The sequence below is a fragment of the Zootermopsis nevadensis genome, unplaced genomic scaffold, assembly GCF_977971745.1.
Source record: "Zootermopsis nevadensis isolate Lab colony 2312 unplaced genomic scaffold, Znev_1.0 Znev_ptg000005l, whole genome shotgun sequence".
Lineage (NCBI taxonomy): Eukaryota > Metazoa > Arthropoda > Insecta > Blattodea > Termopsidae > Zootermopsis > Zootermopsis nevadensis.
In genome coordinates this window covers 842,335-854,519 of record NW_028259137.1, presented here as the reverse complement: position 1 = coordinate 854,519, position 12,185 = coordinate 842,335, and the positions used below count along the sequence as shown (strand labels likewise).

Below are 12,185 nucleotides of genomic sequence, written 5' to 3'. Positions count from 1 at the left end.
TATATATCTTTTTGGACATATCATACACGTGAATTTGCCCCTGAATCACAACATGCAGGGTCATAGAAGCGTTATACTATATTCATGGCTTAGTTTATTTAAATATATTTCTTTCACACGTTCTATGTGTGTATATATCTTTTTAGGGCACCTTGTATATTCTCACAGTTAAAAAGTATTAAAATCCTTATTATTGCAACCTGTTGTGTGCGTTTTGTTTTACAAAATGAAAGACAGCTGCAGGCTTTGTTGACCGTCTTTCATTTAACATAACCTATAAACACACAACAAATCTTTTATTTCATATTTACCTTGAGATCCCATTCACCAACCACGTAATCATTCCACTTTACACATCGAAAAAATTAAAAGAAACGCCTTTAAATAAACCAAGAACAACCAGTGAACAGTTTGTGGACGTCTGTCTTCTGAGTTGGACAAGAAGGAAGGTACCAACGTTTCGGAGTAATATACTGCCTTCACCTTAAGGACCAGGTCTTCCAAAACGTTGGTACCGGTCTAACTATGATCCTTCAGAAACGCAGGTTTTCATCTACAAATCAACACAGCATCACAACTCAGAAGACAACTTCACCTTCCGTAAGAAAGTCAAATCTGATAAACGTAACATTGCGATAGTATGTATGTGTTTAGTCAAATTAGCGTAATATTGCTGTGATGCACCTGTTAAGTTCCGGTCAAAACAACGCGATACGCTGCAACGGCACGGCACGGAACAGCGGTATAGACTGAATTTAACGCTGTGAAAATTGGCATCACTGTACCGTGCCGTACCGCATATCAAATTGGCTTGGTCGAGCATTTAGAGCTGCTGAATCTAGAATAATTTCTAAATACACCCATTATCTAACCTTCACGTCATTATTGAAATATTTATTTTTCAAATTAAATTCTTTAATTTGCCGACCAAAGCGGTCGCGCGTTCTATGCACAGAAGTTTTTGGATAGTTCAAACAGTACAATAATGGGTTTGAATCCCACTTTGGGCATGGAAGTCTGTCCGGATGTTTCTTTTCTGTTATACTTCCACCAAAAAAGGCCTTCAAAACGCTTTACGCTTTCAGATGTTCAATTTGAATTTGCAACAAGGTCTAATCGGTAGAGACTAAAGACGAATTTCCCTATTTGGATTCCTACTTAGTGAACCTTACTGACATGCAATGTATCTTTTCCAGCCGTAATAAACAAGAACTGTGCTTTTAAACGCTGGTAAATTCACGTTAATCACAAATAAGCAGTCAGGCGTCTTGAGGGCTGAACTATAAAACCTATAATCGTATTAGGTCAAGTATTTACCTAAATATTATTTAAGTAAGTTATTTCTGATGAGAACGTATCTGTTAAATTTCTTTCGTCAATAAAAGCTTCTCACTCTCCAGCACAGACGTTTTTTTTTTTACATTATCCTACAAAACGCTCCCAGAACTTTCAAAAAACCGAAAGTGAGACAATGGAAAGTAATTTGCGTGTGGAGTCAAATTTCTGCACTAACCCATGCGACTGACCTCAGCTAATCCACCAATACAACCTTCTCTTTTCAATTTTACGTTTACACTAAAGCGCATAAAGTGTGGTAGCAAAGATACCTAACTCTCAAACGCAGTGATTGGTTAAAACACCCTAAAATCGCGTTACATCGTTCGAGACTACAATTTGGTATGTGTAAAATTGTACGCCTAACCCATAATATTTATTATTATTTAGTGTTCTGTCTGACGACAGGTCCATATGAACACGATCCTTCCATCCTTTTCTCGGACTGGGACCTGTTCATATACGTTCTTGGCAGATGATCCAGAAGTGGTTTGCCATTGCCTTCTTCTGTGTGTGAATGGAGTAATTGTTGGGATGCCACGGAGGAAAACTCCGTGTTGCCTAGACCACGGCCTTGCCCAACACAAGTTATAAATTCGGGCACCGCCGGGAATCGAACCCGAGACCCAAGGATTACAAGGCCAGCGTTCTAACCGCTAGACCACCGTGGAGTCAACCCATAATATATAATGTGATAAATAAGAGAGATTTGGGTCGGGGGGGGGGGGGGGGGAGAATAGGCAACGAGTGCTACTGAAAGATGTTTGAGTCTCTAGAAGTTTGTAACAACATTTAATTCATTACGCCGTAGATTTCCGGCATTGCCAATTGTCTTAAATTTATTTATATTTATTAAGTTTGCACCGTTACTCCCGTATCCAGATCACTGATTGTAATTTAACTATTTCCGATAAACGGAAGTGGTTGGAATCGATCCTGGAACCCTATAGATAGATTTGTACAGGGGAAGCCCTGGTTCTGGAATCGGTTCTGACGACTGGCATGGACATAAAAAGGTAATATTCTTAAATTCGTTGGATAAAGACCCTTCCGTGTTAAATACAGAAATTAAATAAAACTTATTCGTCAGTCTAATTGAGTCTTATGGCGGAAATCAGCCAAATCCTGCATCACCTTCACCACCCTAACGTGGTCTTAAATAAACTGGCGTCTTAAATGTACTTACAACATATTCATATTTCCACCTCCTTCCTTATTTATCGTCAGTAATAATTGTGTTGATCGGTGAAAAGAAACCTATACAGTTGATACAGGCGCACGAAGAAATGCCGGTCTCGCTGCAAAATCCAGCCGTCTACTTCTCGGTTTCAACGTAAAGCCTTTTTTTAGGCATTAATTACTTAGCTATTTAGCTTAATTAATTAATTACTTACGTTTCTGAATTACATGAAAGCGAAGATCTTAATATTTGTCTCGATTGATAAAACAAATTCTGCGTCATATTTCCGAGCCACTTCACTTTATACATCAAGATACATTTAAAATATTTAACCATTTACAATTAACTACGGAAATAATGCAATAAATTTGCAGAGCCAACTTACGACAAAACTTAGAACTAAAGAGAAAGACATAACCTCCAATAATGAAGCTGAATGTCTTAAATTCACGTTTCTACTGCTCTAATTTTTATTTTAACTGTAATTACCTTAATCGTGAATTTATACTGGAAATGTTTCTTTCAGCTTTGTCCTATGAAAGAACAATTAGGTCAGTTCACTTTGAAACTTGATCTATAAAGCGAAAACAAGCCTTAGACGGACTGAGTTCAGAATATGTCGTGCCAACTACTCAGGTTAGCCAACATCTGCCAAGTTTACAGACAATTTAGGCGCGCTAAGTTCTCTTTCACATTTGAATAGTAAAATTCGTTAAACCAAAAGTGTAAATGTGTACTCCAGTGGAATACATGTATCTTCCAAACGCTCTCCTCACGATCTTGAATTTGTAATTAACAGTGTTATTAATGTATTGTAGATAAAATTACCCGTCATTATGTAAAATGTTGTTTGTTTGTTTGTTTGTCATCAGTCTTTCAACTGGTGTGATGTGGTCCTCCATTTTCGTCTATCCTGTCTAAGACCAGCTCACTCCAATGTCACACTTGGTAGATATTGACCGACGTTTCAGAAAAGTTTACTTCCGTCATCATCAGTCCTATTTCAGTTGTAAAATGGATATTTTACAGTTGCATTCAATGTATATATATAAATAAATTAAAACAGTTTAATGAGGATATAAACAATTATAAGGACATATTTAATTTGTTATTAATCCGTCTGTTTCAGCTCTGTAGATCCATCTTCAGGGGGTATAATTAATTCATTTCTGCAGGAAAATTGCCGATTGTAATGCGCATATTATTTAACAACTGAATTGTTGGAAATTTAAATATTAGAATAGTAGGAAGAACTATAACTTTCGATGATAATAGATACGAACTGAGGTCATTATCATCTTAGCCAATCCGTGTTGCGACGTAGAATCCGAGAGTCATGACGTTAACTCTTATTATTAAAGGGCAGACATATTTTTCTCTCCCTGAGGACCGCTTATGCTGACAGCGATGTACGCAGTTCCATTCTCACATCTTAACTTTTACTTTGTACCTTTCGAGAGTAAATCCGAAATGCGAGATATTTATAAATGTAATTACAGCGACATTTATTTCGCTGTATTATTTTTCTGAGTAACTGTTTCACTCCTGCATACACGAGGTGCGATCGGAACGTTTCAAGACTGTGTCAATAGAGGGCGAACCGGATGTAGTACGAGCTTCTGCCGCTAGGGGGTGCGGCCTACATTCATAGTGAATCAGTGTGCCAGCCGGCATCATCGAATTAGCATTTCTTTCTTAGTTACGGGCGTTTTGGTAGTGCATTACACCGACCCTCCTGCGATTTCGGAATGGCGTGTGCATCAAATTTTGCCAAAGACTCGCCAAAACGGCTACGGAAACCTATGAAATGCTAAAGGAAGCATTTGGGGAGTCCGCAATGGGTCGTGCACAAACTTTTGTGTGGCATTCACGTTTTAAAAATGGCCGAACCTCTGTCGATGATGACGAGCGTTCTGGACGACCATCTTCGAGCACAACGCCCGAAAATGTTACGAAGATCGACGTCGTACCATCAACGACTTGTGCGACATTGTTGGGATAGGCTATGGGACCTGTCAGCTGATTCTAAAGGAAGAACTCCACATGCGACACATCCTGTCTGAGGACCAGAAGCAGAATCGACTTCTCGTTTGTCAGGAGCTCAAAGATCTTGCAAGAACCGACCCCAACTTCCTTTCTAAGCTCCGTGTGACTTCTTCCTCTTCCCAAAGATGAAAATTCAGCTAAAGGGAAGGAGATTTGAGACGATAGAAGAGATTCAGGCAGAATCGCAGATGGTGCTTGACATGCTGACAAAGAAAGATTTCCAGGGATGCTTCCAGGCTTGGCAGCGGCGCTGGGATCGTTGTGTTCACTCCCAGGGGAACTACTTCGAGGGTGATGGATGAATTTAATACCTGAGATAAGTGTACGGGTTTTTATAGGCGCAGTCTTGAAACCTTTCGATCGCACCTCGTAAAAAACGAATTGCGTTTTAAACTTTAAACTTATTTCATATCGCAGGAGGTGTTGTCGTTTATATTTCTTATGTAAAGAAGTACATGAATCAGATTCCATTTTAAAAAGCTTTTAATCTCTCAGAATCAAAATTAAATAAACAGTCACTAGACCCTGATATGCGTCTGAATCCAGTCCATTTCTTCACAAACCATTTCTTTAAGATATATTTTAATATTATCATCATAGGGCATATGCTAAGGTCTCCAAAACTCCTTGTATCTTCATTGACAGACGAATAAAAACACTCACGAACATAAAGTCTTTTCGAATATAGTCGTTTCTGCATTTATTACCACAGAAAATTCTACCAATTTACTTTCCGACATCTGACGTACACAACTATAAAAATCATTAACTAAATCCTCTTCTAACTGAAAGAAATGTTTCCTTTGTGTTCTACGCTCGCGTTTGAACACTTTCCCCTGTCAGTATATCTATAATTGTACTAACAAATATAAACATGATTCGGATCAAGGTAGTCCAACTGGCGGCCCGCGGGCCACATGCAACCCGAGACCAATTATAACCACGTACGCAAAAATTCCTTAATTTGTTACTATTTAATACAAGTTCATTTATGTTCTTTATTCCGAACGATTTGAGGGAAAATAATGATTTTTCATTTCAGTTCCATTAGTTTTAAAAAGTAGTGCTATTTGGCTTTGGGATCCAATAGGAAAAAACTATTCTTGGCCAAAGAAAGTGAAAAAAGTTGGACCACCCTGATGAAAGTTAAAAGAAACAGATGTTTTCACAGTGGGAATGTTTATAATCTTGCTCTGGTAAACCGACGAACATGTGTTAAGAGATACACCAACAGATATACCACATTAAAATAACATTGGCACAGCAACGCTGTCTGAATCATCAGGGTAACATGGTCTCCGAATATCAACCCGGTCAGCTCATCAGAATAGACTAATTAACTAACTCCCTGGTAGCAGAATCCGCAGGTTCAACACCAAAGCCCGCCACCGGCCACGATCCTAAGCTAACCCCATCCATTTACCATCCTCACAGCCCACCTCCCTAAGATCCATCTTAATATTATCCTCCCATCTCCTTATTGGTCTGCCCAGTGGTCGTTTTCCAGAAGGATTCCCCACCAAAATCCTGTAATGCATCCCTTGCAATCCCCTTTGCGTGCTACATGTCAAACCCATCTAATACTAATATATTTAACTATCCTCAATATGCTAGATGTTTTAATATTGTGTTCGTAACAAAAAGTTTAAGGTGAAGGGTTGTTAGCACTACGCCCAACCCCCAAGTTGGAGGGCCACCCCTTATCGGCTGTCCGAGACTACTTATTCAATATATTCGCAGCTAACATCCATAACTGGAGGCTGTTCCCCCATCCTGAGGGACCCACCTAACATTAGACGGTAAACGACATTCGTCCGCCTCCCAGAAAGACAAATAAATGTTGTACCTCGGGGGCTTGAATGGATGCAGTTCCATTATCTCCACGAGATCGCGGGCTCTTGAGAAGGGGAAGGCTGGAAAATAGTAGAAGTGGGGAGGGGAGAGAGCAGTGACATCGCAGCTGGGCAAAATGAATCATTCATGCCACGAAACAGGCAGAACTTTGCTCTGACAGAATGGAAATATTCTCTCGCACATTTCAGGACTTACTGAATGGAAAATCTTGTCTCCACAACGACAAGTAACACGGGATAACATTTATCCTAAAAGACGGATTCCAACCCATTATCTGAGTGCGTTAGGCGAGGGGGGTGGGCGGGGCGGGGACTAAGAACATGCGCGCGCACACGTACACACATTTCTCCTTCATTTTATACAACTACGTAACATCGTATAAAATCATATGATCTCACAGCTGAAGATGGAGACCGAAACTCTCTCCGAAACGTTGGTTAACTAGTTGTCAGTCCACAGACCAACATCACCAACTCTAAAATCATGATTTAACTACAGGATGTAGGAAAATAATGCATAATATCAAAACAAACCAAAAATGTAAAAGGAATAAATCTCGAGACTGAATCGTTTACGAGATATCATGTTAAGAAGGAATCGTCAAATGGGGTAAGATTCGCACCGATCAAAAGTACCGAAGAAATTAGTATTGTTTCTGACAGACAGAGGGAGACACACGGGGGGGGGGGGGTTGAATAACTACAAAGAAACTGCAGGTGACACTCATGAACAAGTGAGTTAATACTAAAGTATAGTATACGAGGTGCGATTGGAAAGTTTCCAGACTGCGCGTATAAAAACCCGTACACTTATCTCAGGTATTAAATTCATCCACCACCCTCGAAGTAGTTCCCCTGGGAGTGAACACAACGATCCCAGCGCCGCTGCCAAGCCTGAAAGCATCCCTGGAAATCTTTCTTTGTCAGCCTGTCAAGCACCATCTGCGATTCTGCCTGAATCTCTTGCCAAAGACTCGCCAAAATGGCTACGGAAACCTATGAAATGCTTAAGCAAGCATTTGGGGAGTCCGCAATGGGTCGTGCACAAACTTTTGTATGGCATTCACGTTTTAAAAATGGCCGAACCTCTGTCGATGATGACGAGCGTTCTGGACGACCACCTTCGAGCACAACGCCCGAAAATGTTACGAACATTCGGCAGGCCATTCACGAAGATCGACGTCGTACCATCAACGACTTGTGCGACATTGTTGGGATAGGCTATGGGACCTGTCAGCTGATTCTAAAGGAAGAACTCCACATGCGACGCATCATGACAACGCGCCAGCGCACACCGCCCTCAAAGTTCGGCAGTTTTTGGCCTCAAACACCATGGCCGTCATCCCGCACCCTCCTTATTCGCCGTGTGACTTCTTCCTCTTCCCAAAGATGAAAATTCAGTAAAGGGAAGGAGATTTGAGACGATAGAAGAGATTCAGGCAGAATCGCAGATGGTGCTTGACAGGCTGACAAAGAAAGATTTCCAGGGATGCTTCCAGGCTTGGCAGCGGCGCTGGGATCGTTGTGTTCACTCCCAGGGGAACTACTTCGAGGGTGATGGATGAATTTAATACCTGAGATAAGTGTACGGGTTTTTATACGCTCAGTCTTGAAACTTTCCGATCACACCTCGTACATAAGACATTCACACATCTCAGGATAAATAACACATCAGAAGCGTACAACGCCTAACGAAGCCAAACACAGCAGATATGTACATGAATTCGCCGACATGGAACCGCGTGTCGTGAAATATTAGCTCTCACACGTTGTCCATGTCAGTCGCGCGGATCCACGTAAACAATTTCCTTCGTGTGCCCCAAAGAAGAAGTCAATTTGATCAGGTCCGGCGATCTCGCAGGCCATGGCACTGAGCCACTACGTCCTATACACCAGTCAGTAAACTCTGTGTCGAGATGCAGCTGAATCTGCGCACTAAAATATGACAACGCCCCATCGTGTTGAAACCACGTCACGTCGAACCGCCCGTGGAACATCTTGAAGTAGCATCGATAACATTTCCTTCAGGGCCATTGAAACGGTCGGATTGCACGAATTGTCAATGATACCTGCCAAAACATTGATGCTCCAGCGAACTTGATGGCCCCAACAGCGTTAAATGGGGATTATCTTGTACCTACAAGTGGCTGTTGTCAATGTTGGACACCGTCACGTCTGTACGACATGGATTCCGGAAACATCTCTTCGAATGCTGGTGCGAGTGCGCGGTCGACCCTTGTCCAATGGTGGTGTTGGTAGGACGTTACCATTTTCCCCCATCCAGCCAGCGAAACACATTACTGTCTGGACAGCGGCGTGCTGGATAACCTTGGTCCTCACATAGAGTGATTAATGTACTTGCCCCATTTGACGGTTATATAGAAATTCCTTCCAGAATATTCTTCCTTCGCCATTTAAGGTTTTCCACCAGTCTCACTTGTGACTGCGCGCCATTCTTCCCACACTCGGTGTAGTTCTGAATGTGGATAGACCTTAAAAGGTGGGAGTAAGCAATAGAAAATGGAATGCGACTTGCACTCAGAAACGATATTCCGTTCTTTCTGACGTACGCAGATAGACGAGTCTATTTGGTCGAAAATGCAGAGAAGGTTGAAGCAGGAGAGACTGCCGTCTGACTTTGTGCACAGCAAATCATCCAGTAACGGTGGAGCTACACAGAAAGCTGTTCCACCCCCACCCCACCACCAAAACACTACTGCGCACACTCGCCTTCTCCTCTCACGCGCAGGCTTATGCCATGACTCGTGACGTGGAGCATACAAGAACTTCTATCGCCGTGTTACTGACTGTAGGGCACAAGCATGTGTTTCTGCGATATCAGTTCTTAGGTAAGCCAGAATGCAGTTCTTTACACATTTAGGAAGGATTTGGGTGATGACAGCTTTATCGTTTTCTGGATGATGGTAACTGGTAGCCGTCTACGAGGTGCGATCGGAAAGTTTCAAGACTGCGCGTATAAAAACCCGTACACTTATCTCAGGTATTAAATTCATCCATCACCCTCGAAGTAGTTCCCCTAGGAGTGAACACAACGATCCCAGCGCCGCTGCCAAGCCTGGAAGCATCCCTGGAAATCTTTCTTTGTCAGCCTGTCAAGCACCATCCGCGATTCTGCCTGAATCTCTTCTATCGTCTCAAATCTCCTTCCCTTTAGCTGAATTTTCATCTTTGGAAAGAGGAAGAAGTCACACGGAGCTAAATCCGGCGATCCGGCAAGATCTTTGAGCTCCTGACAAACGAGAAGTCGATTCTGCTTCGGTCCTCAGACAGGAGCCTTGGCACAAACTTGGCTGCGATGCGTCGCATGTGGAGTTCTTCCTTTAGAATCAGCTGACAGGTCCCATAGCCTATCCCATCAAGGTCGTACAAGTCGTTGATGGTACGACGTCGATCTTCTTAACATTTTCGGGCGTTGTGCTCGAAGATGGTCGTCCAGAACGCTCGTCATCATCGACAGAGGTTCGGCCATTTTTAAAACGTGAATGCCACACAAAAGTTTGTGCACGACCCATTGCGGACTCCCCAAATGCTTGCTTTAGTATTTCATAGGTTTCCGTAGCCGTTTTGGCGAGTCTTTGGCAAGAGATTCAGGCAGAATCGCAGTTGGTGCTTGACAGGCTGACAAAGAAAGATTTCCAGGGATGCTTCCAGGCTTGGCAGCGGCGCTGGGATCGTTGTGTTCACTCCCAGGGGAACTACGTCGAGGGTGATGAATGAATTTAATACCTGAGATAAGTGTACGGGTTTTTATACGCGCAGTCTTGAAACTTTCCGATCGCACCTCGTATTTCAAAGCAGTCCAGTTTTCACTTAACATTTCACTTCTTGCTGACATAATAACTTAAGGATACGCTTGAGAAACTTTACGACAATTTTATGAATGAACTGTAGAAGCCCGAAGGTTGGTAAAACCTATGATTTACCAGACAAACCTAGGTTTTACCAAACAGTGTTGGTAAAAGTCCTCAAAAGAACTATTCACGTCTTATTTCGGGGTTTAGAAACAAACATTTCTTATCAAAGTTGTATTTTTAAAAAAAGTTTAACAGAAATCAAAATATATAAAAACATTGAAAGAAATAGAAAAATTGTGAAATAAAAAAAATAATATGACATTTCAATCATCGAAGCTAATTTGTTTCACTGCTGTTTCAAGACTTACTTGTTGCAACAACGTGAGCTTTTGTGACATTTGGAATTGCATAACACACCAAAGGATTTGCACAATCACATCTTTTCTAACCTAACTTAACGTAACCTAACCTATTGTAAATCCTAACATTTACCATCACCCATTGGTAAGACCTCGAAATAAGACACAAATAGTTATTTTTTCGGATTTTTGCCAACACTGTTTGGTAAAACCTAGGTTTGTATGATAAATCATAGGTTTCACCAACATTCAGGCTTTTACGTTAACAGATATACCGTTTACACAAGTTATCTTGACAGCAGCCTTCGGTTTGTCCAACAGCGTCAAGGTCTGTTGAACAGACGTCATAATGATTTCACAAAACATCAGTAGAGTAACTCCTTTATCTTACTATGAATTACTTCGTTAAACCTGCTTGTTCCGGTGTTAGCCTTTGTCGGCGTGTCACTGCCCGCAATACTATGAGAAAATGGTCGAAGTATCGGAACAGAGAAAATGTTTTCTGGGAGACTCGTACAGAAACCTTCCATTTCGACTTCTAGCAAAGTCCACCATTTAGCAATCAAATATCCTGCATGTACATTGTTATTTTGTAATATCTCAGTGGCAGGCTCTCACGTTCAACAAATAATAAAGTATTCCAATCTACCTACACAACCAATATGAGGCGGGATAGCTCAGTCAGTATAGTGAATAGCTACGGGCTGGACGACCGGGGTTCGATCCCCGACGGGGGCAAGCGATTTTTTTTCCTGTGTCCAGACAGGCTCTGGGGCCCACCCAGCCTCCTCTACAATGGGTACCGGGGGTAAAGCCGGCCGGGGCGTGATGCTGACCACTCACCCCCATCTAGGGGCGAGATCAGGAAAGAGAAGATTTGCATATTGACCAATTAAAAGACCCATGACACTTTATTGTCATCAGCGCTCATGAAACTGGCCTCAAAGATGCTAGGGTCATATTACCACTGACCATTCGAGGCAGTCCACGAAGTATGTAACAATGAATTTCATTTGCAACCCGTAGGGCGTTAATAAAATATCTGATATACTGAAACTGCGTCGTTGAATAAACTACAAATACATTTATTTATTTAGTGTTCTGTCTGAGGACAGGTCCATATGAACAGGATCCTTCCATCCTTTTCTCGGACTGGGACCTGTTCATATACGTTCTTGGCAGATGATCCAGAAGTGGTTTGCCATTGCCTTCTTCTGTGTGTGAATGGAGTAATTGTTGGGATGCCACGAAGAAACCGGGGAAGCCCCCGGAGGAAAACTCCGTGTTGCCTAGACCACGGCCTTGCTCAACACAAGTTATAAATTCGGGCACCGTCGGGAATCGAACCCGGGACCCCAGGATTACAAGGCCAGCGTTCTAACCGCTAGACCACCGTGGCTATTACAAATACATAATGAATAAAATGCAATATCTGCATTTACTTAATTATTGTAGTAATTCTCAGCTGTTCTTGAATAAAACCACAGCATTTCCTCCTGAGGAAAACCATGTATATTAAATTAAATTTATAACATTTACGTCTTATTCCGATTAATTCTAAGTTTTTTCATATTTCTAGAAAAAGAAGTGACTTATT

The 12,185-nt window shown here is 41.8% G+C and overlaps 1 protein-coding gene across 9 annotated transcripts in view; it reads right to left on the bottom strand.

Moving 5' to 3' along the window:
• Mctp (multiple C2 domain and transmembrane region protein) overlaps positions 1–12,185 on the bottom strand; it is a 245,213-nt gene that overhangs the window by 125,158 nt on the left and 107,870 nt on the right. The window lies entirely within an intron of this gene.